Source organism: Eumetopias jubatus, unplaced genomic scaffold (assembly GCF_037043125.1).
Source record: "Eumetopias jubatus isolate StellerSeaLion01/CBP00866 unplaced genomic scaffold, mEumJub1_p1.0 scaffold_1, whole genome shotgun sequence".
Classification (NCBI taxonomy): Eukaryota; Metazoa; Chordata; class Mammalia; order Carnivora; family Otariidae; genus Eumetopias; species Eumetopias jubatus.
Genome location: NW_028274807.1, coordinates 105,290,202 through 105,313,111, shown reverse-complemented (window position 1 = coordinate 105,313,111; position 22,910 = coordinate 105,290,202). Strand labels below are relative to the sequence as shown.

At 39.5% G+C, this 22,910-nt stretch overlaps 1 long non-coding RNA gene across 3 annotated transcripts in view; it reads right to left on the bottom strand.

Moving 5' to 3' along the window:
* The window catches only part of LOC114209147 (uncharacterized), a 35,451-nt gene extending 13,590 nt beyond the window's left edge, over positions 1-21,861 (bottom strand). For 2 of the 3 annotated variants that reach the window (XR_015768785.1, XR_003609257.2), the window contains exons 1-5: positions 21,352-21,861; positions 21,062-21,270; positions 19,855-20,270; positions 16,040-16,196; positions 7,013-7,135 (exon numbers count right to left, since the gene is read on the bottom strand). This is a non-coding gene — a long non-coding RNA (uncharacterized LOC114209147). Of the gene's footprint in view, positions 1-5,701; positions 5,912-7,012; positions 7,136-16,039; positions 16,197-19,854; positions 20,271-21,061; positions 21,271-21,351 lie in introns of all 3 variants that reach the window. The other variant, XR_015768784.1, reaches the window with a different exon arrangement.
* Between the last annotated feature and the right edge of the window lie 1,049 nt (positions 21,862-22,910).

The window sequence follows — 22,910 nt, the reverse complement described above, 5'->3', positions numbered from 1 at the left end:
TAGAGTTCAGAATCATGACTTTAAAGATACTAGCTGGGATTGAAAAAAGCATGGAAGTTATTAGAGAAACCCTTTCTGGAGGAATAAAACAAAAATCTAACCAAGTCGAAATCAAAAAGACTATTAATGTGCAATCAAAAATGGGGGCACTAACTGCTAGGATAAATGATGCAGAAGAGAGAATCAGCGATATGGAAGACCAAAAGATGGAAAATAAAGAGGCTGAGAAAAAGATAAACAACTACAGGATCACGAGAGCAGAATTCAAGAGATAAGCGATAAGATAATACGAAACAACATTAGAATAATTGGGATCCCAGAAGAAGAAGAAAGAGAGAGGGGGGCAGAAGGTATATTGGAGCAAATTATAGCAGAGAACTTCCCTAATGTGAGGAAGGAAACAGGCATCAAAATCCAGGAGGCACAGAGAACCCCTCTCAAAATCAATAAAAATAGGTCAACACCCCGACAGCTAATAGTAAAACTTATGAATCTCAGAGACAAAGAGAAAATCCTGAAAGCAGCTCGGGAGAAGAGATATGTAACCTACAATGGTAGAAATATTAGATTGGCAACAGACCTATCCACAGAGACCTGGCAGGCCAGAAAGGACTGGCATGAGATCTTCAGAGCACTAAACGAGAAAAATATGCAGCCAAGACTACTATATCCAGCTAGGCTGTCATTGAAAATAGAAGGAGAGATAAAAAGCTTCCAGGAGAAACACAAACTAAAGGAATTTGCAAACACGAAACCAGCCCTACAAGAAATATTGAAAGGGGTCCTCTAAGCAGAGAGAGAGCCTAAAAGCAGCATAGATCAGAAAGGAACACAGACAATATACAGTACCAGTCACCTTACAGGCAATACAATGGCACTAAATTCATACCTTTCAATAGTTACCCTGAATGTAAGTGGGCTAAATGCCCCAATCAAAAGACACAGGCTATTAGATTGGATTAAAAAACAAGACCCATCGATATGCTGTCTGCAAGAGACTCATTTTAGACCCAAAGACACCCCCACATTGAAAGTGAGGGGGTGGAAAACCATTTACCATGCTAATGGACACCAAAAGAAAGCTGGGGTGGCAATCCTTATATCAGACAAATTAGATTTTAAAACAAAGACTGTAATAAGAGATGAGGAAGGACACTATATCCTACTTAAAGGGTCTATCCAACAAGAAGATCTAACAGTTGTAAATATTTATGCCCCTAACATGGGAGCAGCCAATTATATAAGGCAATTAATAACAAAAGCAAAGAAACACATTGACAACAATACAATAATAGTGGGGGACTTTAACACCCCCCTGACTGAAATGGAGAGATCATCTAAGCAAAAGATCAACAAGGAAATAAAGACTTTAAATAACACACTGGAACAAATGGACTTCACAGACATATTCAGAACATTCCATCCCAAAGCAATGGAATACACATTCTTCTGTAGTGTCCATGGAACATTCTCCAGAACTGATCACATCCTAGGTCACAAATCACGTCTCAACTGGTACCAAAAGATTGGGATCATTCCCTGCATATTTTCAGACCACAATGCTTTGAAACTAGAACGCAATCACAAGAGGAAAGTTCGAAAGAACTCAAATACATGGAGGTTAAAGAGCATCCTACTAAAGAATGAATGGGTCAACCAGGAAATTAAAGAAGAATTAAAAAAATTCATGGAAAACAATGAAAATGGAAACACAACTGTTCAAAATCTTTGGGATACAGCAAAGGCAGTCCTGAGAGGAAAGTATAGAGCAATACAAGCCTTTCTCAAGAAACAAGAAAGGTCTCAAATACACAACCTAACCCTACACCTAAAGAAGCTGGAGAAAGAACAGCAAATAAAGCCTAAACCCATCAGGAGAAGAGAAATAATAAAGATCAGAGCAGAAATCAATGAAATAGAAACCAAAAGAACAGTAGAACAGATCAACAAAACTAGGAGCTGGTTCTTTGAAAGAATTAACCAGATTGATAAACCCCTGGCCAGACTTATCAAAAAGAAAAGAGAAATGACCCAAATCAACAAAATCATGAATGAAAGAGGAGAGATCACAACCAACATCAAAGAAATACAAACAATTATAAGAACATATTATGAGCAACTCTATGCCAGCAAATTAGATAACCTGGAAGAAATGGAGGCATTCCTAGAGATGTATCAACTACCAAAATTGAACCAGGAAGAAATAGAAAACCTGAACAGACCTATAACCACTAAGGAAATTGAAGCAGTCATCAAAAATCTCCCAACAAACAAAAGCCCAGGGCCAGATGGCTTCCCAGGGGAATTCTATCAGACATTTAAAAAAGAATTAATACCTGTTCTCCTGAAACTGTTCCAAAAAATAGAAATGGAAGGAAAACTTCCAAACTCATTTTATGAGGCCACCATTACCTTGATCCCCAAACCAAAGACCCCATCAAAAAGGAGAATTACAGACCAATATCCTTGATGAACATGGATGCAAAAATTCTCACCAATATACTAGCCAATAGGATCCAACAGTACATTAAAAGGATTATTCACCACGACCAAGTGGGATTTATCCCTGGGCTGCAAGGCTCGTTCAACATCTGCAAATCAATCAACGTGATACAATACATTAACAAAAGAAAGAACAAGAATCATATGACCCTCTCAATAGATGCAGAAAAATCATTTGACAAAGTACAGCATCCTTTCTTGATCAAAACTCTTCAGAGTATAGGGATAGAGGGTACATACCTCAATATCATAAAAGCCATCTATGAAAAACCTACAGTGAGTATCATTCTCAATGGGAAAAAGCTGAGAGCTTTTCCCCTAAGTTCAGGAATGCGGCAGGGATGTCCACTATCACCACTGCTATTCAACATATTATTAGAAGTCCTAGCCACAGCAATCAGACAACAAAAAGAAATTAAAGGCATCCAAATAAGCAAAGAGGAAGTCAAACTCTCACTCTTTGCAGATGATAGGATACTGTATGTGGAAAACCCAAAAGACTCCACCCCAAAACTGCTAGAACTCATACAGGAATTCAGTCAAGTAGCAGGATATAAAATCAATGCACAGAAATCAGTGGCATTCCTATACACCAACAACAAGACAGAAGGGAGACAAACCAAGGAGTCAATCCCATTTACAATTGCACCCAAAACCATAAGATACCTAGGAATAAATTTAACCAAAGAGGCAAAGGATCTGTACTCAGAAAACTATAAAATACTCATGAAAGAAATTGAGGAAGACACAAAGAAATGGAAAAACGTTCTATGCTCATGGACTGGAAGAACAAATATTGTGAAGATGTCAATGCTACCTAGAGCAATCTACACATTCAATGCAATCCCCATCAAAATACCATCCACTGTTTTCAAAGAAATGGAACAAATAATCCTAAAATTTGTATGGAACCAGAAAAGACCCCGAATAGCCAGAGGAATGTTGAAAAAGAAAAGCAAAGCTGGCGGCATCACAATTCCGGACTTCCAGCTCTATTACAAAGCTGTCATCATCAAGACAGTATGGTATTGGCACAGAAACAGACACATAGATCAGTGGAACAGAATCGAGAGCCCAGAAATGGACCCTCAACTCTATGGTCAACTCATCTTTGACAAAGCAGGAAAGAATGTCCAATGGAAAAAAGTCTCTTCAACAAATGGTGTTGGGAAAATTGGACAGCCACATGCAGAAGAATGAAACGAGACCATTTCCTTACACCACACACAAAAATAGACTCCAAATGGTTGAAAGACCTAAACGTGAGACAGGAGTCCATCAAAATCCTAAAGGAGAACACAGGTAGCAACCTCTTCGACCTCAGCCGCAGCAACTTCTTCCTAGAAACATCGCCAAAGGCAAGGGAAGCAAGGGCAAAAATGAACTATTGGGATTTCACCAAGATAAAAAGCTTTGCACAGCAAAAGAAACAGTCCACAAAACCAAAAGACAACCAACAGAATGGGAGAAAATATTTGCAAATGACATATCAGATAAAGGGCTAGTATCCAAAATCTATAAAGAACTTATCAAACTCAACACCCAAAGAACAAATAATCCAATCAAGAAATGGGCAGAAGACATGAACAGACATTTTTCCAAAGAAGACATCCAAATGGCCAACAGACACATGAAAAAGTGCTCAACATCGCTCAGCATCACGGAAATCCAAATCAAAACCTCAATGAGATACCACCTCACACCAATCAGAATGGCTATAATTAACAAGTCAGGAAACGACAGATGTTGGCGGGGATGCGGAGAAAGGGGAACCCTCCTACACTGTTGGTGGGAATGCAAGCTGGTGCAGCCACTCTGGAAACAGTATGGAGGTTCCTCAAACAGTTGAAAATAGAGCTACCATATGATCCAGTAATTGCACTACTGGGTATTTACCACAAAGATACAAATGTAGGGATACGAAGGGGTACATGCACCCCAATGTTTATAGCAGCAATGTCCACAATAGACAAACTGTGGAAAGAGCCAAGATGATCATCGACAGATGAATGGGTAAAGAAGAGTGGTATATATACACAAAGGAATATTATGCAGCCATCAAAAGGAATGAGATCTTGCCATTTGCAACGACGTGGATGGAACTGGAGGGTGTTATGATGAGTGAAATAAGTCAATCAGAGAAAGACATGTATCATATGACCTCACTGATATGAGGAATTCTTAATCTCAGGAAACAAACTGAGGGTTGCTGGAGTGGTGGGGGGTGGGAGGGGTGGGGTGGCTGGGTGATAGGCATTGGGGAGGGTATGTGCTATGGTGAGCGCTATGAATTGTGCAAGACTGTTGAATCACTGATCTGTACTTCTGAAACAAATAATGCAACATATGTTAAGAAAAAAGAAAAAGAAGATAGCAGGAGGGGAAGAATGAAGGGGAGTAAGTCGGAGGGGGAGATGAAGCATGAGAAATGATGGACTCTGAAAAACAAACTGAGGGTTCTAGAGGGGAAGATGGTGGGGGATGGGTTAGCCTGGTGATGGGTATTAAAGAGGGCACATTCTGCATGGAGCACTGAGTGTTATGCACAAACAATGAATCATGGAACACTACATCAAAAACTAACGATGTAATGTATGGTGATTAACATAACAATAAAAAAATTAAAAAAAAAGAAATGGATATCTAGAAATCTTCTCAAGTGGCTACCCTCAGAATGGAGAAACTGATTTATAATTTGCTCCAATTATTAACCATTATTTTATTCTCTCTATAGGAATGACTTATTGAGGGATGACTGGGTGACTCAGTTGGTTAAGCAGCTGCCTTTGGCTCATGATCCCAGGGTCCTGGGATCGAGTCCCGCATTGGGCTCCCTGCTCAGCAGGGACCCTGCTTCTCCCCTGCCTGCCACTCCTGCTTGTGTTCTCTCTGACAAATGAATAAGTCATTTTTTTTTAAAAAGGTTTTACTTAATACTTGATTACCTGAACCACAGGCCTAACTTAGGGAACATACCTGTGAGACCATCTCCGGAAGTGAGTTTAACTGAACTAATTCTTTGTCAGGACTGAGACTGGCTTGACAAGATGGAACAATCTCCAGACTCAGTTGTTAGTTCCCTCTTCAGAAACTTTCCTGGAAGTTTCACATATTATCAGGACCCAGTGCTGGCCACCGAAAATGTGCCACGATGGCATAATTATTTTGAATATAGCCAATGTAGGAAGAACAGTCTGACCTTCCTTTGTCTCCAGAAAGCATGAAATAAATCTCTCATGTGAAAGGTACCGTCCTGGGGCACCTGGGTGACTCAGTTGGTTAAGTGACTCTTGGTTTTGGCTTGGGTCATGATCTCAGGGTTGTGGGATTGAGCCTCAGCGCAGAGTTTGCTGGAGATCATCTTCCCCCACTGCCCCCCTCCACAGGCACACACACATGCTGGCTCTCTCTTAAAAAAAAAAAAAAAAAGTTACCCCTCCCTACACCAGGAGGTAGAGAGACATTCTTATCAGAGACAGGGAATTCAGGGCCAGAGAAGCCTATATACACAAACCTTGTTACTTTTACTGATTTACTACCCCAGCCCAGATTCTGTTTAGAATTCCTTACTAATGTAAGTTTTCTTTACCCTCTAATATTCCTCACAGATTTAGGTTTCTTTGTCTAAAACATATGAAAGCTGCATGCACTGGTCATTGCTTTGAGTCTCAGTTTCATTTTTGAGTCTCTGTATGCACATCATAAAACTTCCTTTCTCTTGTTAAATTGCTAGACAATCTAGAAAAACCTTGAAGGAAAGAGTAAAAATTTTCCTTTCCCAAACCAGTGATCAAGGCTCCTAGGCCTACCCTAGTGGCCCCACCCTGACAAGACAGTCCAGATTCCTGCAGGCAGATGCCGTGAATCCACTCTAAACACCTGGACATTCCTGACACCCTGTTCCAGATCTCTGGCTACCCTGATCTCCATGGCCTGTGCCTGTACGGTATGTACCCTGTCAATTGGCTTTGGGCAGCCAAGGGCCCTCTAGGCCAGTGAAGCTCTGGCTGGTCCCCAGCCACCTGCATCACCTGTGCAGTGGGAGTCTAAGTCTTAAGTCCACTTAAGATATTCCTGAAGTGTCAGCTTTAAACTAGTGCTATTCAGCCCACATTTGGACTGGTTGCCTGATAAGGTCCAGGATTCCAGCTGTATCTCATTGGAGGATACCTATGCCAGTCAGATTGGCTCACCCCTAGCAATGTGGTCCAGTTTCCTCCACTTCTGCCTTGAGGGGGAGTATGTGCATTGGTGTAGGTTAGGGCTTGGAACTGGGCAAATGCCAGGTACCACTAATAGCCTGCTCCTGTGACCTGGGCTGGCCTAACATTGCCGAGTTCTGGATTCCTGGCCATCCTGACCTTGCTCCCCTGCACAAGCAGTGTGCACCCTGTCAGCCACACTTGGCAGCTACAGCCTCTCCCCAACCATCTACATTTCATAGGGTAAAGGGAGCCCGCTGCCCCAAAATCAGAGGTAGCCACTGAAATGTACACCCCATTGTACTTACCGGTTGTAGGGTTCCTAGGTTTCTGTACCTGTCAAGGCTCCCATGTGTCTCTTACTGAAAGGTATCTCAGCCATTTCATTCAATTTAGCTCTGGTAAGGCAGGCCAGATCCCTCCTGCCCTGCCTTTAGGGGGAACATGAACATTGGAATAGGTTAAAGCTTGGAATTAGGCAGATGCCTTGTACCCCCAAGACCCATTCCTGCGACCAGGTTTCTCTTGACACTTTCCCTGTAACAAGTCCATGGCTACTCTGACCACTGTGGCCGGCATATGCAACTATATGCACCTCATCATCAGGCCTCCATAAGAAATATTTGGAAAAATACTTCAAAAGGCAGGAGGTCAATTGCAAACGTTGCTCACTAACTCTACCAAAATTGCCCAAGAGGTGGCTTAGGTGTACAATGGATTATAATAAATTTTCTGAGGATCCCTGGAGACCTATGGAAGACTTAGTCCAGACAAAACTTATAATTAAGGAAACTCCAGATGTTGGCCTGATCACCCAATGCGGTGAGTTATAGCCTGTATTTTAAAAAGCAATAGAAATTTTTTTCAGTGCACTTCTTAGAAGCACGAAGTAACATGCCAATAGACAGAAAAGTACTAGCAACAAAAGTAATCTCCAGAGAAGGAAGAAACCCAGGTCCTTTGTTCCCTAAAAGCACCAATCCACACCTTACGGACAATGAATACTTGAACCCTTTCACCCTGGTAACTAACTTACTAGAGGCTAGGCCCAGGAAAAGAGACAAAATGACAACAAATGATACTATGAAACCAATCAGAGTGACTGAAGGGAGAGATTGTAACAGGTATGAAATGACAAAAACTAAAATGGAATTCCAACAAACAGACCTGGACCCAGAAATCCAGTGGCTATGAAAAGTTAGGCTCCAAAGGAAGACAAAACCTGATCCTTACAGGAGCAGAGATTGTGCAACTTGGGCCCATGAGTACTGATGGTAAATTTAATCAAAACTTTCAAGCATTTGGAGAAAATACTACTAGTTTACAAGGAATTTGGTTTGGCTGGGTAGCAGCCACCTAAAGATTAAGATGGCCTGGGGGCACCTGGGTGGCTCAGTTGGTTAAGCGACTGCCTTCAGCTCAGGTCATGATCCCAGGGTCCTGGGATCGAGCCCTGCATCGGGCTCCCTGCTCAACAGGGGGCCTGCTTCTCCTCCCTCTGCCAATCCCACTGCGTGTGCTCTCCTGCTCTCTCTCTGCCAAATAAATAAGTAAAAGCTAAAAAAAAAAAAAGATTAAGATGGCCTATATGTAGTATATTATTCCTTCAAACATCTCTTTGGAAAACGGCATGGGAAGCTAAGACAATAATGAAATAGGCCTTTGACTATGATTTATAATAGAGGACAGACACCCTCACTGCTCCAGAACAAATTTAAAAGTCATCCTAAAAGCTGAACCCCCACAGACAAGAAAGCATTATTTATAGTATTTGCAGGAACCAGAAACACTGGAGAGCTGATTGACTTGATAAGAACAGCTGAGGAACTAAGTCAAGATAAACGCTTTTTCTTTAACACGCATGTATAGAGACAAAACAGGCCTACACCGAATATAAATAGACCTCATCAAAATAGACCATATAGACCTAAATCTCCAAGGCCCTTTTGGCCACATAAACCACTTAGACCACCCCACTTTAACAAAATTATAAAGATAGAAACACAAATAGACACCCCAGAAACCACAACTGTGGCAGAGAAATGGAAACCAATGTTTTAGAGTAAATAGACCTACAGAAAATTAACGCATAGACCCATTAACCCATTTACTGTCATACCAACCCCTTTATAAAAAACCTAATCCATTACTAGACAAGTCACTGATAGCTAAAGTAGAGCACACCACTGAGCCCTCCTGGCCCATACTGGAGACTGGTGCATAGTTTGTGCTGGCCATATCAATAGAAACACCTTGGTAAATAAGAATATTACATACGCTACCGTGTTGCTAGATATAGGGTTCATAACAATGATACAAGGCTAGCCCACTCATCTACAATAAACCTAACAACAAAAAAGGACTAATGAAAGATTAGGAGGAAAATTAACCCCAGGGACATGGATATGGAGATTCCTAACAAGAGATGATAGACCACCCACTGAAGTTAAATGCCTTCTAATTTCCCAATACACAAAACATTCCTGGCATGGATGTAATAGAACATACTCAAAATCAGGAAAACCTTCAGGAACTCCTAGAGGAAAAAATTAAAGTGCCTACTATTTCATTACATAATAGCCCAATCTGAACTGTTAAAAAGCCAGACAGGCCATATCATTTTACAGTAGATTATAGGAATTTAAAAACTCTCCCCAAACTGAGGGAGCACTCTGGGATATAGGCACCATCATAACCAATATCACCACCGGATCCAGACTTTATGACACAGTGAGAGACTTATGTGACATGTTCTTTGCTATTTCAATTGAGGAGGAGAGCCAACCCATGACTGCATTTCCGTGGGAAGGCAGAGGAGATCAGTTTGCTGTGCTACCACAAGGGTACCTTAGCAGCCCAGTAATGGCCCACAACCTTCCAACACAAGACACCCAGGCCTTTGATGAAAACACACACAAAACCCAGTATTTCCTATATATTGAGGACATCCTTATTTATGGCGATAACTAGGAAAAACAGGCTAGTAAAAAAAAAAAAAAAGAGTTAACTGAATTCCCTACACTCAGAAAATGAAAAATTGACCCAGGTGAGGTCTGAAGACCCCATACCACAGTAAAAGTTCTAGGCAAAATTTGGTTCTCTGAAGGCATAAAAATACCATACCCGGTCATAAACAATATAGATTGCATATCAACTCCTACCACAAAAGAAGCAGCTCAAACTGATGGGACTGTTTGAATATTGGCCACAGCACATACCATCTATGGGGATAATATTAAGACACATTTATGAAATAAAGAGGAAGAGCAGGGAATTTAGATGGATAGAGACTTAAGATGCAGGCTTTATTTATTTGAAAAATGCCGTCAGAATGTTTAAACCTGGGCACCAGCTAATGAGGACTCTAAATATAAACTAGAGTTCCTATACTCAAGAGAGTTTGCAGCAGCATCGCTGTGGCCTGAAACACCACAGAACCCCAAGTTTTACCTGACTGGGCTTTACACTATGGAGTTCCCATTGTCTGAGAACATACACCAAGCAATTGAAAGGCTCGTCTAAACATACGATGAGGCCCTAGAAAATACACCTCTCCAAATCAGCCCCTGCCAGGCCATACCTGGCAGGTAGCCCTGGCTGGGGCCAGGGCCCCTCCAAAGGGATTTCTGCTCTGAGGCAGAAGAGATAACCCCACACACTGGCACACTTGCAGTTCCAACAGCTGGGCCTCCTTGCTGGCTGTGCAGGGATGAAGCCTTGCCATTGCTATACCTGCAGCTCTTATAGAGGCTAATTACAGACAGGCTGAGTACCAGCCCCACCAGACAGATTCCACAGTGGCTGCAGTTAGGCCTCTCATCAGCACAGGGAGCAAACCCTGCCCACAGCACCAGGAGTAAGTACACTGGGTCAGTAGAGCTGGCTGGGCTGAAGACAAGCCCCACCCACTAGCACATCCACAGCAATCACAGCACAGCCACACAGAAGGGTGCAGGCAGTCCACACAGGGAATGCCCCTGGGGCACCTGATTCTGGTGAGCCGGGGAACTGCACTACAGGGTACTACAGAACCTCTTCTACACAAGGTCATCACTGTCAAGACCAGGAGACACAGCTGATCTACCTAGTACATAAAAACAAACACAGAGAGAAAATGAGGAAACAAAGACCAAATGAAAGAACCAAAAACAATACTACAGAAAAAGAGCAAAACAAAATGGAGATAAGCAATATGCCTGACAAAGAGATTAAAGTTATGGTCATAAAGATACTCCCTGGAGTTGAGAAAAGAGTGGAAGAACCCTGAGAACTTCAACAAAGAGATAAAAAATATTTTAAAAGGACCAGTTAGAGCTAAAGAATAAATGAAATAAAATTTAAACTAGAGGGAATCAACCACAGATTAGAAGATGCAGAAGAATGGATTTTTCAGCAGAAATTTTGTAGGCCAGAAAAAAGTGGCATGATATATTCAAAGTGCTGAAAGGAAAACAACAACAACAACAACAAAACCCCAAAAACTACAACTGAGAATACTCTATCCAGCAAGGTTATCATTCGGAATTGAAGGAGAGATGAGGCGTTTCTCAAACAAAAGTTTGAGAAAGGCGTTCACCACTAAACAAGACTTATAAGAAATGTTAAAAGGAATTCTTGGAGAATGAGAATTATGAAAGAAAAAAAATCTGTAGTAAAAAAAAAAACATATAGTAAAGGTGGATGATTAATTACTTAGAAAGCCAGTGTGGAGGTTAAAACACAAAAGTATTAAAATCAATTATATGTACTAAAATTAGACAAGGGATACACAAAATAAAAGGATGAAAACTATGACCTCATTTACATGAAATGTTGAGGGGGTAGTAAAAATTTAGTGCTTTTAGTTCGTGTTTGAACTTAAGCAACATCAACTTAATATAGACTGCTATATACATGCAATGTTATTTATGGTAACCACAAATCAAAAGCCTATAATAGATAGACAAAAAAATAAAAAGAAAGGAATCAAAGCATAACACTAAAGCCATCAAATCACAAAAAGGAGAGCAAGAAAAAGAACAAAAAGAACTACAGAAACAATTCAGAAAATAATTACCAAAATGGTAATAAGTACATGCTTATCCATAATGACATTAAAAGTAAATGAACTAAATGTTCCAATCAAAAGAAATAGGGTAACTGGGTAAAAAAACAAGACCCATTTATATGCTGTCTCCAAGGGACTCACTTCAAACCTGAAAACACGTACAGTCTGAAAGTAAAGGCATGGAAAACAATATTTCATGCAAACGGAAGGGAAAAAATCTAGGGTAACAATACTAGATTGGACAAAATACTTTATTGGACAAAATAGACATTAAAACAAAGACTGTAGCAAAAGAGAAAGAAGGGCATTGCATAATGATAAAATGATCAAGAAAACAAGGGAACATAAAAATTATAAATGTATATGTACCCAACACAGAAGCACCTAAAAACTTAAAGCAATATTAAGAGGCATAAATGGACAATCTGACAGTAATATAATAACAGTAGGGGACTTTAACACTTAACAAAGGACAGATCATCCAGACAGAAAATCCAACAGAAAATTAAGCTAACAGTGGCTTGGAAAAACACATTATACTAGGAAGAGCTAATAGATATATTCAGAACATTCCATCCCAAAATAACAAATTACACATTTTTTTTCAAGTTGCACATGGTACATTCCCCTGCATAGATGACATATTAGGCCACAAAACAAGCCTCAAAAAATTTAAGAAGACTGAAATCCTATCAAACATCTTTTTTGGTCACAGCAATATTACTAGAACCAATTACAAGAAAACAACTGCATAAAATACAAACACATGTAGGTTAAACATGATACTAAAAAAAAAGAAATGGGTCAAAGAAGAAATCAAAAGAAGAAATTAAAAATTACATGGAGACTAATGGAAATGGAAACAAAATGATACAAATATTTTCAAGACAGCTAAAGTAATTCTAAGAGGAATGGTAATAGCAACATAAGCCTACCTCAAGAAACAAAAAAATCTCAAAACAATTGAACCATACACATAATGGAACTAGAAAAAGAAAAACAAAAAGTCCCAAAGTTAGTGGAAAAAAGGAAATAATAAAGATTGGAGCAGAAACAAAAAGATACTAAAAAAAAAAAGTCTGATTAAAAAGGGGAGCTATTTGAAAAGATAAAATTGATAAATCTTTAGCAAGAATCACCAAGGAAGGAAGGAAGGAAGGAAGGAAGGAAGAAAGGAAGGAATAACATCAGACAACACAGAGACAAAAAGGATTGTAAGAAAAATATGAAAAATTAAATCCCAACAATATTGACAACTTAGAAGAAATAGATAAACACCTATAAACACACAATCTTCTAAAATTGAATTAGAAAGAAATAGAAAATTTAACAAATTACAAAAAAGGAAATGCAATCAGTAGAGAAAAAAACAAAAAAACAAAAAACCTGCCAGAAGCAAAAATCCAGGACAGATGACTTCACAGGTGAATTTTCCCAACATCTGAAGAAGAGTTAATACATGCTTTCATGAAGCTAGTAAAATATATATATATTAAAAAAGAAACAAAAACAGAAGAGGAAGCAAAGTTTTAAATTCATTCTGCAAGGTGAGCATTGCCCTAATACCTTAACAAGACAAACACACTGTAGAAAAACAGAACTTCAGGCCAATACCCCTAATGGCCACAGATGCAAATATATTACCAAACAAATATTATTACCAAACTGAATTCAAAATTATATTAAAGAAATGATTCACCATGATCAAATGATATATATTACCAGGACACAAAATGATTCAATATTCCAAATCAAACAATCTAAAACAACACATTAACACAAAAGCAAGGATAAAAACTATATGATCATCTCACAAGATGCACAAAAATATTTGACAAAATTCAACATTTGCTCAAGATAAAAATTTTCAAAAAAATGGGTATAGAGAAACATAACTCAACATAATAAAGCCATATAAGAAAAACACACAACTAAACATAATACTAAATGAAGAAAAGCTGAAATCTTCTTCTCTATAATCAGAAACAAGACAAATATATCCACACTCACCACTTTAATTCAGTAGAGTACTAGAACTCTTACCCACAGCAATCATACAATAAGTTAAAAAAAAAAAATCCAAACTTGTAAGAAAGAAGCTGTCATATTTGCAGGAGACACAATTTATATATATATAGAGAGAGACAGAGAGAGATATCGCCAAAGACTCCACCAAAAAAACTATGAGAATGAACAAATGCATAAGTTAAAGGATACAAAATTAATATACATAAATTGGTTGTTTCAAAATACAACTGAGAACAAAGTAGGGGAAAGAGAAATTGTATACACACAAAAATTACAATTGCATCAAAAAGACAAAAAGACCTAGAAATGAACTTAACCACAAAGGTTTCTACTCTGAAACTATAAAACACGGATGAAACAAATTCAAGAGAACACAACTAATGGAGATATATATATATATATATAACATGCCCATAGTTGACAAGAACGAATAATTTTAAAATTCCGCACTACAAAAAGCAAACTACAGATTCAATGCAACTCTATCAAAATTACAATAGATATTTTTCAAAGAACTGGAACAGATGAATTACAAGTGTATGGAAATTGCAAAACATTATGAAGAGCCAAAGCAATCTTAAGCAAAACAAAGCTGGAGGTAACACAATCACTGATTTCAAAATGTATGACAAATGTATAGCCATCAAAAGAGTGTGGTACAGGAACACAGACACATAGAAAAATGGAACAGGAGAGGAAGCACAGAAGTAAACCCACAACTATAAGATCAAGTAACCTGCAACAAAGGAGGCATGAATAGTCAATGGGAAAAAGACAGTCTCTTCAATAAATTGTGCAAGGAAGACGAGACAGCCAAATGCAAAAGAATCAAATGGAACCATTTTTTATATCATTAACAAATATGAGCACAAAATGGACCTGGAGTCATTAAACTCCTAAAAGAAAACATACATAGTAATCCATGGCCATTGGCCTTAGCAACATTTTTCTATGTATGTCTCTTTAGGCAGAAGAAACAAAAGAAAAAAAAAAAAACTACTAGGAGTATGCTCAAAAAAAAAAAAAATCTTTTACACAGCAAATGATACCATCAACAATACAAAAGGCAACCTACTGAATGGCAAAACATATTTGCAAATGATATATCAGAGAAGCTTAATATTCAAAATCTGTAAAGAAATTATACAACTCAACACAAAAAACCAAACACTCCAATTAAAAAATGGGCAGAAGACCTAAATAGGCTTTATTCCAAAGAACTCATCCAACTGGCCAACAGAAACATGCAAAGATGCTCAACATCACTAATCATCAAGGAAATGCAAAATAAAACTAAAATCAGGTATAATCACCCACCAGTCACACTAGCTGGGATCAAAAAGCAATAACAGGTGCCGGCCAGGATGTGTAAAAAGGGAAGCCTCATGCACATTTAATGGGAGTGTACATTATGAAACTCCGTGAAAAATGTATGGTGGTTCCCCAAAAGCATTAAAAATAGAAATACCATGTTTTAGCAGTTCCACTCCTAAGTATTTACACAAAGAAAACAACACATTCAAAAAGATATAGGCCTATGTTTATTGCCACATTGTTTACAATAGCTAACATATGGAGGTGACATAAGTGTCCACCCATAGATAAATGGATGAGGAAGATGTTTTATGTGTGTGTGTGTATATATATATGTATATACACACACACACAGGAATATAACTCAGCCACAGACGAGAATGAGAATGCCCCATTTGTGACCCATGGACGGGTATGATGCTAAGTGAAATAAATCAGACAAAGACTAATACCATGTGGTTTTACTTCTATGCGGAATCTCAACATCAAAACAAATGGACAAGAAAGCAAACAAATGGAAGGAAACCCATAAACACAAAGAACAAACTGGTGGTGGACTGGGATGAGGAGAGTGAGAAGGGAACAATGGGTGAAGAAAGTGTGAGGTAAGAACTTCCATTATGATATAAAAAGTCATGACAATTAAAGTATAGCAGAGGCAACATAGTCAAAGGTACTGAAATAGCATTCTGTGATGACAGATGAGAGACGCACTTGTTGTGAGCACTGTGTAATGTCAAGAGCTGTCACATCACTATGTTGCTCACTTGAAGCTAATTTAACATTAATGTTAACCAAATGTTAATAAAAACACTGGGTGTTATACACAACTAAGGAACCATTGAACATTATATCAAAAACTAATGATGTAAAAAAATAAATTAAAAAATAAAATTACCGTAAAAACAAACAAACAAAAACCCATTAAATTAAAAATGATTACTACCTGGGCACCTGGGTAGCTGAGTCCATTAAGCATCTGCCTTCGGCTCAGGTCATGAGCCCGGGGTCCTGGGATCGAGCCCCACATCGGGCTCTCTGCTCAGTGGGGAGCCTGCTTCTCCCTCTCCCTCTGCCTTCTGGTGTGCACCCTCTCTCTCTCTCTGTCAAATAAATAAATAAAATCTTTAAAAAAATGATTAATAACTAACTTTTAAATCAGTATATAACATAGAAGCCAAAGGACAACTTCCAGATTCACTCTAGAGATCAAAATCACCTTGACCAAAATTAGACCAAAATTTGTCTACAAAGACAAAAAAACACACAAAGTTTTCTATTTCTATACTACAGAAACAAAAAACTTCAGACCAATATCCCTGATGAACATAGATGGAAAAATCCTCACCAAAACAAACTCAACAATACACTGAAAGAAGCATTAAAAAGAACAGGAGGATTTATTAAAGGGATGCAAAGAGAGTACAATATTGCAAATCATTCGGTGTGATACAAAACATAAAAGGGGAAGGATAAAATGTACAGGACCACTACAACTGATGCAAAAAAAAAAAACCCATTTTTTAAAAGACTTTATTTATTTACTTATTTAATTGACAGAGAGAGAGAGAGAGACAGTGAGAGCAGGAACACAAGCAGGGGGAGTGGGAGAGGGAGAAGCAGGCTCTCCACTGAGCTGGGAGCCTGATGTGGGGCTCGATCCCAGGACCCTGGGATCATGATCTGAGCCGAAGGCAGTCATCTAACCAACTGAGCCACCCAGGCACCCCATAAAAAAAAAACATTTAACAAAAGTCAACACTTGTTCATGATAAAAACTCTAAACTAAATTTAGAAGAAACATACCTCACCATACTGAAGGAAACATATGCAAAACAACACATGATATTGCCCTCAGTAGAAAAGAACTGAAATAATCAGAAATAGACAAAGATGTTCGCACTCATCAATTTTTTTCTCAACAGATTGCTGGAAGTTCTGGCAATGGCAATCAGACAAGAAAAAGAAATAAGACATAGAAAGTAAAAATGAGAAAAGTCATATTTAAAAAGACATGATATTATATATAGAAAATCTAAAGACTTCACCAAAGAACTCTTTAAACTGATAAATGAATTCAATAAAGATGTAGAATACAAAATTAATACACACAAATTCACTGCATTTCTACACAAGAATAAGGAGGTAGGAAAAAGAGAAAGAAAACAATCCCATTTACATTAAAACCCAAAAAACCAAAAACACAAAAAAGGCAGAAATGTAACCAAGAAAGTGAAAGAACTCTACTCTGAAAACCATAAAACACAGATGAAAGAAATTGAAGATAGCACAAATCAATGGAGAGAGATAGAACACCCATGGTGGAAGAATCAATAGTGTCAAAATGTCTTCTCTACCCAAAGCAATCGAAAGATTTAACGTGATTCCTATTAAAAGAATAATCGTGTTTTCCACAGAACTAGAATAAATAATCCTAAAATGAGTATGAAATTACCAAAGACCCCAAAGAGCCAAAGCAATCTTGAGGAAGAAGAACAGAGTGGGAGTTATCACAGTCCCTGATTTCCTGATATACTAAAAATCTGTACATAACCAGAAGAGTATGGTTCTGGCACAAACAAGTGGACACATGGATACCTGGAAGGACCTAGAGAGCCCAGAAATAAACCCACCATTATATTGTTCATTAGTCTAGGGCATAATGGACAAGAATAGACAAGGGGGAAAAGACAGCATGTTCATTATGCGGTGCTGGGGCAACTGGACAGCTTCACACAAAAGGACAGTGGACAATGTTCTTACACCATGTGCAAGAACAAACCCAAAGTGCAAAGGAGACCTGAAGGTGACCCCGGAAACCATCAAATTTGCTCAAGTAGAAGTAGGCAGTAATCTCTTGCACAGAGCCAGAGCAATAGTTTTCTAGATAGGTCTCCCCAGGCAAGAGAAACCAAAGCAAACATAAACTATTGAGAGCACACTGGCATGAAAAGCTTTTGCCCAACAAAGGGAAACATCAATGAAATGAAAGACACCCTGTTGAATGGCAGAAGTGCTTTGCAACTGATACATGCCATAGGGGGTTAATATCCAAACTGTATAACATGCTAGTACAACTCAACACCAAAAAACCCCAAATACTTAGTGAATAATTGGGCATAGTATTTTTTTTCCTGCCCTGCAAGGGAGAGATTCAGCTAGCCAACAGACCCAGGAAGAGATCCTCAACATCAGATATCATCAAGAAGACCCACTAGGAAACCCCATGAAATACCATCTCACACCAAGCACACTGTATAGGATCAAACATACAACAAATAGAAAGTGTTTGCAAAGATATCCTCAAGGGAACCCTTGTTCTCTCCTGGCAGGTATGTAAATTGGTGCAACTACAGGGGAAAAGACTATGGCAATTCTGCACAAAGTGAAAAAGTACATACCCCAGGATCCAGTGATTCCACTCCTAGGTATTTAGTCAGAGGAATGGAAAACCACTACTTCAAGAAGATATATGCACTCCTAAGTTTATCACTTCATTTTCTTTTGCAATATCCAAGATATGGAAGCAATTTCTGTATACATCAATAGAGGAATAGATAGGAAGCTGTGGTATATATTTACATGAAATATTACTCTGCCACAAGAGAATAAGACCTTGCCATTAATGACGACATGATTGGTCAAGAGGCTATTCTGCTAAGTGAAGCAAATCTCACAGTGGAAGACTAATATCATAAGATTTCACTTACATGTGGCTCTACAGAGCAAGAACAAAAATTTACAGAGTCCTTGAAAGTAGGAGCAAAGCAAGCCTTGCTGCTGGTCTTGGGTGCTTTTGTTAAATTTATTTCTTGCCTTTTGGCATTTACATGAATAACCTACATACTTTGAACTTAGAGATTAGGTCAGAGTGCTCTCTCTACAGCTTGCTGGGAAAGGGAAATTAAAATAGGCAAATGGAGCCAGATTTTGAGAAGAGAAATTTACATTGGATGTAAACATTAGTTTTTGTCTTCAGTCTAATTTTTGGTTTGTTTTTTTTTCCATATCTTCAACAGGGTCCCAAAGGCTAGCCATAAGACAACTGAAAACTTCCTATAAAGAATTTTTTTTCTTTCAAATATAGCCAATGTAAAGGATCCAGCATCTGGCTATGATGAATAGGATCTTATTAATCTCAATACTAACTCAAACCAATAAGCACTTTTATGGGAAGACACAGGGGCAACTTTCCAGGCTTAGACCATGGACCCAAGAGGCATACTTGGAAAACACAGACGATGCATTTCCCATGACCCAAAATTTTACTCCCCAAAATAGTCTAAGACAGCAAAGGCCTCCATTGCACAGGCAGTAAAGATGGTGGAGAGAAAACAGGATGTTCAGTCTCCTACAAAAATGTGAGACATCTCTAGTCATAGACCCACTAATCTGTTACATGGGGCAGACACTACTGTAATGAGATTTTTCCAGCACTAACGGAGGTTATGATGACAGAGGTCCCTGATGGGCTGGGACCTCTTAGAACACACTCCCTTGTGAGCTGCATGGGCGGACAATCAGAGTACTGCTTGTGTGAGTCTCAGAACCCCACTCGACTTGACGGGCCACCAAGGTGCACCCCGGTAAGTGAACCCTTGGAGTATGGAGACCAGAGAGAATATTCTCACTGGTCACAAACCAAAGCTCTTAGGACATGAAACAAGACAAAAGGATAAACCTCTTCTGGCTTTTACAGAGAGGACCCACAGCAAAGTCTGTCTAAACAGATGCAGGTTATGATGAGGACTGTGAACTCACCAGTCTGTGAGGCCAACTCAAACTGCAGGCTGATTGGACCCGTGCCTGTGTTCTTTTCTACGGTAATTCTTTTTTTATGACAAATGACACAAAAGACAAGGACAAAGGAAAACTGTGGCCATCTCTGGATGGAAATGGAGCTCTCAAGCCACGAGAGCTCTACCGACGTCACCAGAGTCCTTAAAGCCAAGGAACTAGTTCCACAAATATTGTCTCCTGCTAGCCTAAATTGAGCCTGTGCAGGCAGAGATCCAGTAGGTGATGTGGTGGTGAGGCTTCTTCCCTTCTGTCACTCGTCAGATGTCCCACCATCTCTCAGCTGCAGCAGTCCGGCCAGTTAGCATTTATTCTGCCGACTCTACCAGCTGTTGAGGAGGAAAAATTACTCTCTGCCCTTCCAGATTTTCCCAGGTGATCTAAGAAGTAAATTGACAAGAGACAGATTAACAGGAGAAAAACAGAAAGTTTAATTCCGTGCACAGAGAGGCCTGATATTAACACTGAGATCCAAGGAAACCACCAAGGCAGGCAGCTTCGAGGCTTCTTTTAGACACAGAAATAATACATCTGTGATGAGTTGACAGTACAAAGAAAACTTATGTTTGCAAGCTTCAATTTTCAAGAAATTCTAACAGAATTTGAGCTGGGGTCGTAAAATTTGTAAAAGTAACAAGGCTTGTTTACACAGCCTTCTTAGCTCTGAATTCCAGATCTCTGGCGATACTGATGTCTCTTTACCACCTGGTAAAGGGAAGGTACAGTTTACATGGGAGATTTATTTTTTGCTTTGTGGAGATAAAGGGAGGTCAGGGTATTATTCTTGCACTGGCCATTTTATAAGGAACTGTAACTCAAAATAACCAATCTGCTGAGGTGGCATGTTTTGTGGTGGCCTGCCCTTGACCCCACGTGTGCATCTGTGGAGGTTAGGGCTTGGACTGAGGCAGATGCCTTGAACCTCTAGTAGCCCACACCCATGACCCAGGCTCCCCTGACTCTTGCCAAGTTCCGGATTCCCAGCTCCCCTGAACTGTACTGTCAAGGCACCTGGAGTTGGGAGCCCTTCTGCCAGCCTCAAGAAGCCAGGCCCCAGCAGGTCAGGGTAGCTGGGTCTTGACCCCAAATTCCTGCATAGGTTCAGTGTGGAAGGTACTGCCCCCAAATATCACCCTGGGGCAGTAGCTGCAAATTGGAGACAGACCCTTACCATTTGGACTTGCTACCTGTGCGGTTCCAGAACTTTTCCAGAGGACAGGGCTCCCAGGAGTCTCTTCTTAGAGGATGCCCTGGCGATACCCTGGCCAGCTCTCCTAGCCCTGCCCTGCCAAGGCAGTCCAGTCACCTGGAGTTCTGCCTTCAAAGGGGTTATTGCCCATTGGGTAGGCTAGGGCCTGTGGGTCCTCATACAGCTTTTCCCTGTGAAAATGAGTAAAGGAAACCTCATTTAAAATGGAATCAGGAAGCCCTGAAGGGGGGGGGGGGCTCTCATGTACATACCACTCCTTGCAGCCTGCATAACCAGAAGAAGGAAGAGAATTCTTATCTTGACAAGGTAAGACATCCTCACAGGAATTTTATCTCCTGCTTTTAAGAAAAAGAAGGAAGATCCCATTCAGCCCCAGCAGTAAGAACTAACCATTGCTTGCAGCCAGTGAGAAATTGCCACACCCTCAAGTTCTTATTCTTCAATGAACTTTTGTTCAAAATAACCCTCCCCACTTTTCTCCTAAAACCTAATAAAAGCTGACCTTCCTTTTGTGTCTTTGGACTAGCCATTGGTTTGCCATAGTTTGCTTGTCAAAGGAATTGCAAATTGCAATTCCTCTGCTATTCCTGAAGAAACTCATTTTGCTGGTAAAATAAATGGCTGTGAGTCCCTTTTAGGTTTTGAGCTCTGCTCTCTTTGTATTGTGTGTGAACTCTCTGGGTTTATTTGGGATCTGTTTTTGTTTTTATGAAGGCATCACCCTTCCTGGTGAGTATGCTTTTGTTTCTGTTGTTTGAAGCTTCCTGGTAAGCTACTCATTGTAGTCAAAAGAGAGGAAAACACGTGATTCACATTGTTTTAGAATAGTTGTTCAAAAATAAGGCCTCTCATAGTTAAGACATTTTAGGGAATCCAAAGGCAGGTTAGGGTCCACCTGGCTCTTTAACCAGCATCTTGTGCCTTTCTTGAAAAATGCATAACCTTTTGAAGAATTTGGAATTGTAATAGCCATTCTGGTGAAACTTTTAGATAAATCCACCTTAAGGAGCCCCCTTAAAAGAGAGGATTACAAACCTCAGAAAGACAATGAAATGCATTCTTTGATTTATGTGCAGAATCTTCTAAAGACAAAAATGACTTTTTAAAAAGTTCTGAAAGGATCCTTATGGTATACAAATAAATACTTTAATAAAAGACTTTGGCCATCTTAGCAGGAAACATTAACTTAGTTGACCTGAACAATTTGGATCCCATTAAGTTGAACCCCTGAATAATGCAGGGGTTAGGGACACCAACCCCCACAGTGCCAAAAAGCCATGTATGACGTTTGACTCCCCCAAAACTTAACTACTAATAGCCTACTGTTGATGATGTAGGAAAGATGTTGGGGTTTGGAGCCCAAGGCCAAGAAAGAATTCTTGAGACATCTTTGGTGCAAAAAGGTGGTTCTATTAAAGCACAGGGATAGGACCCAAGGGCAGAAAGAGGGGCACTGGGGTCATGAGGAGTGACTGATTATATACTTTCAAGTTGGGAGGGGGTTAGGGATAGTGTAATTCTCTAAGGAATTTTGGAAGCAAGGTTGCCAGGACCTTGAGGGACTAGCTATTGTTAGGAAAACATCATTTATTACTGTTTAATAAGACCTGAGTCATGATCCTTCAGATGTACATCGGTGTGTCATATGCTTGGGGGATGATTACCAACATGTATCTTGGGAGATAGAGATAAAGGAAATTTCCAAAGGAATGTTTATATGTTATAGTAGACTCAGAATCCTGGGGGTCAGGCTAAGGTTGTCTTTTGCCCTTAACAAAGTATTAACACTTGAGGCAGCTGAGCTCCTAGA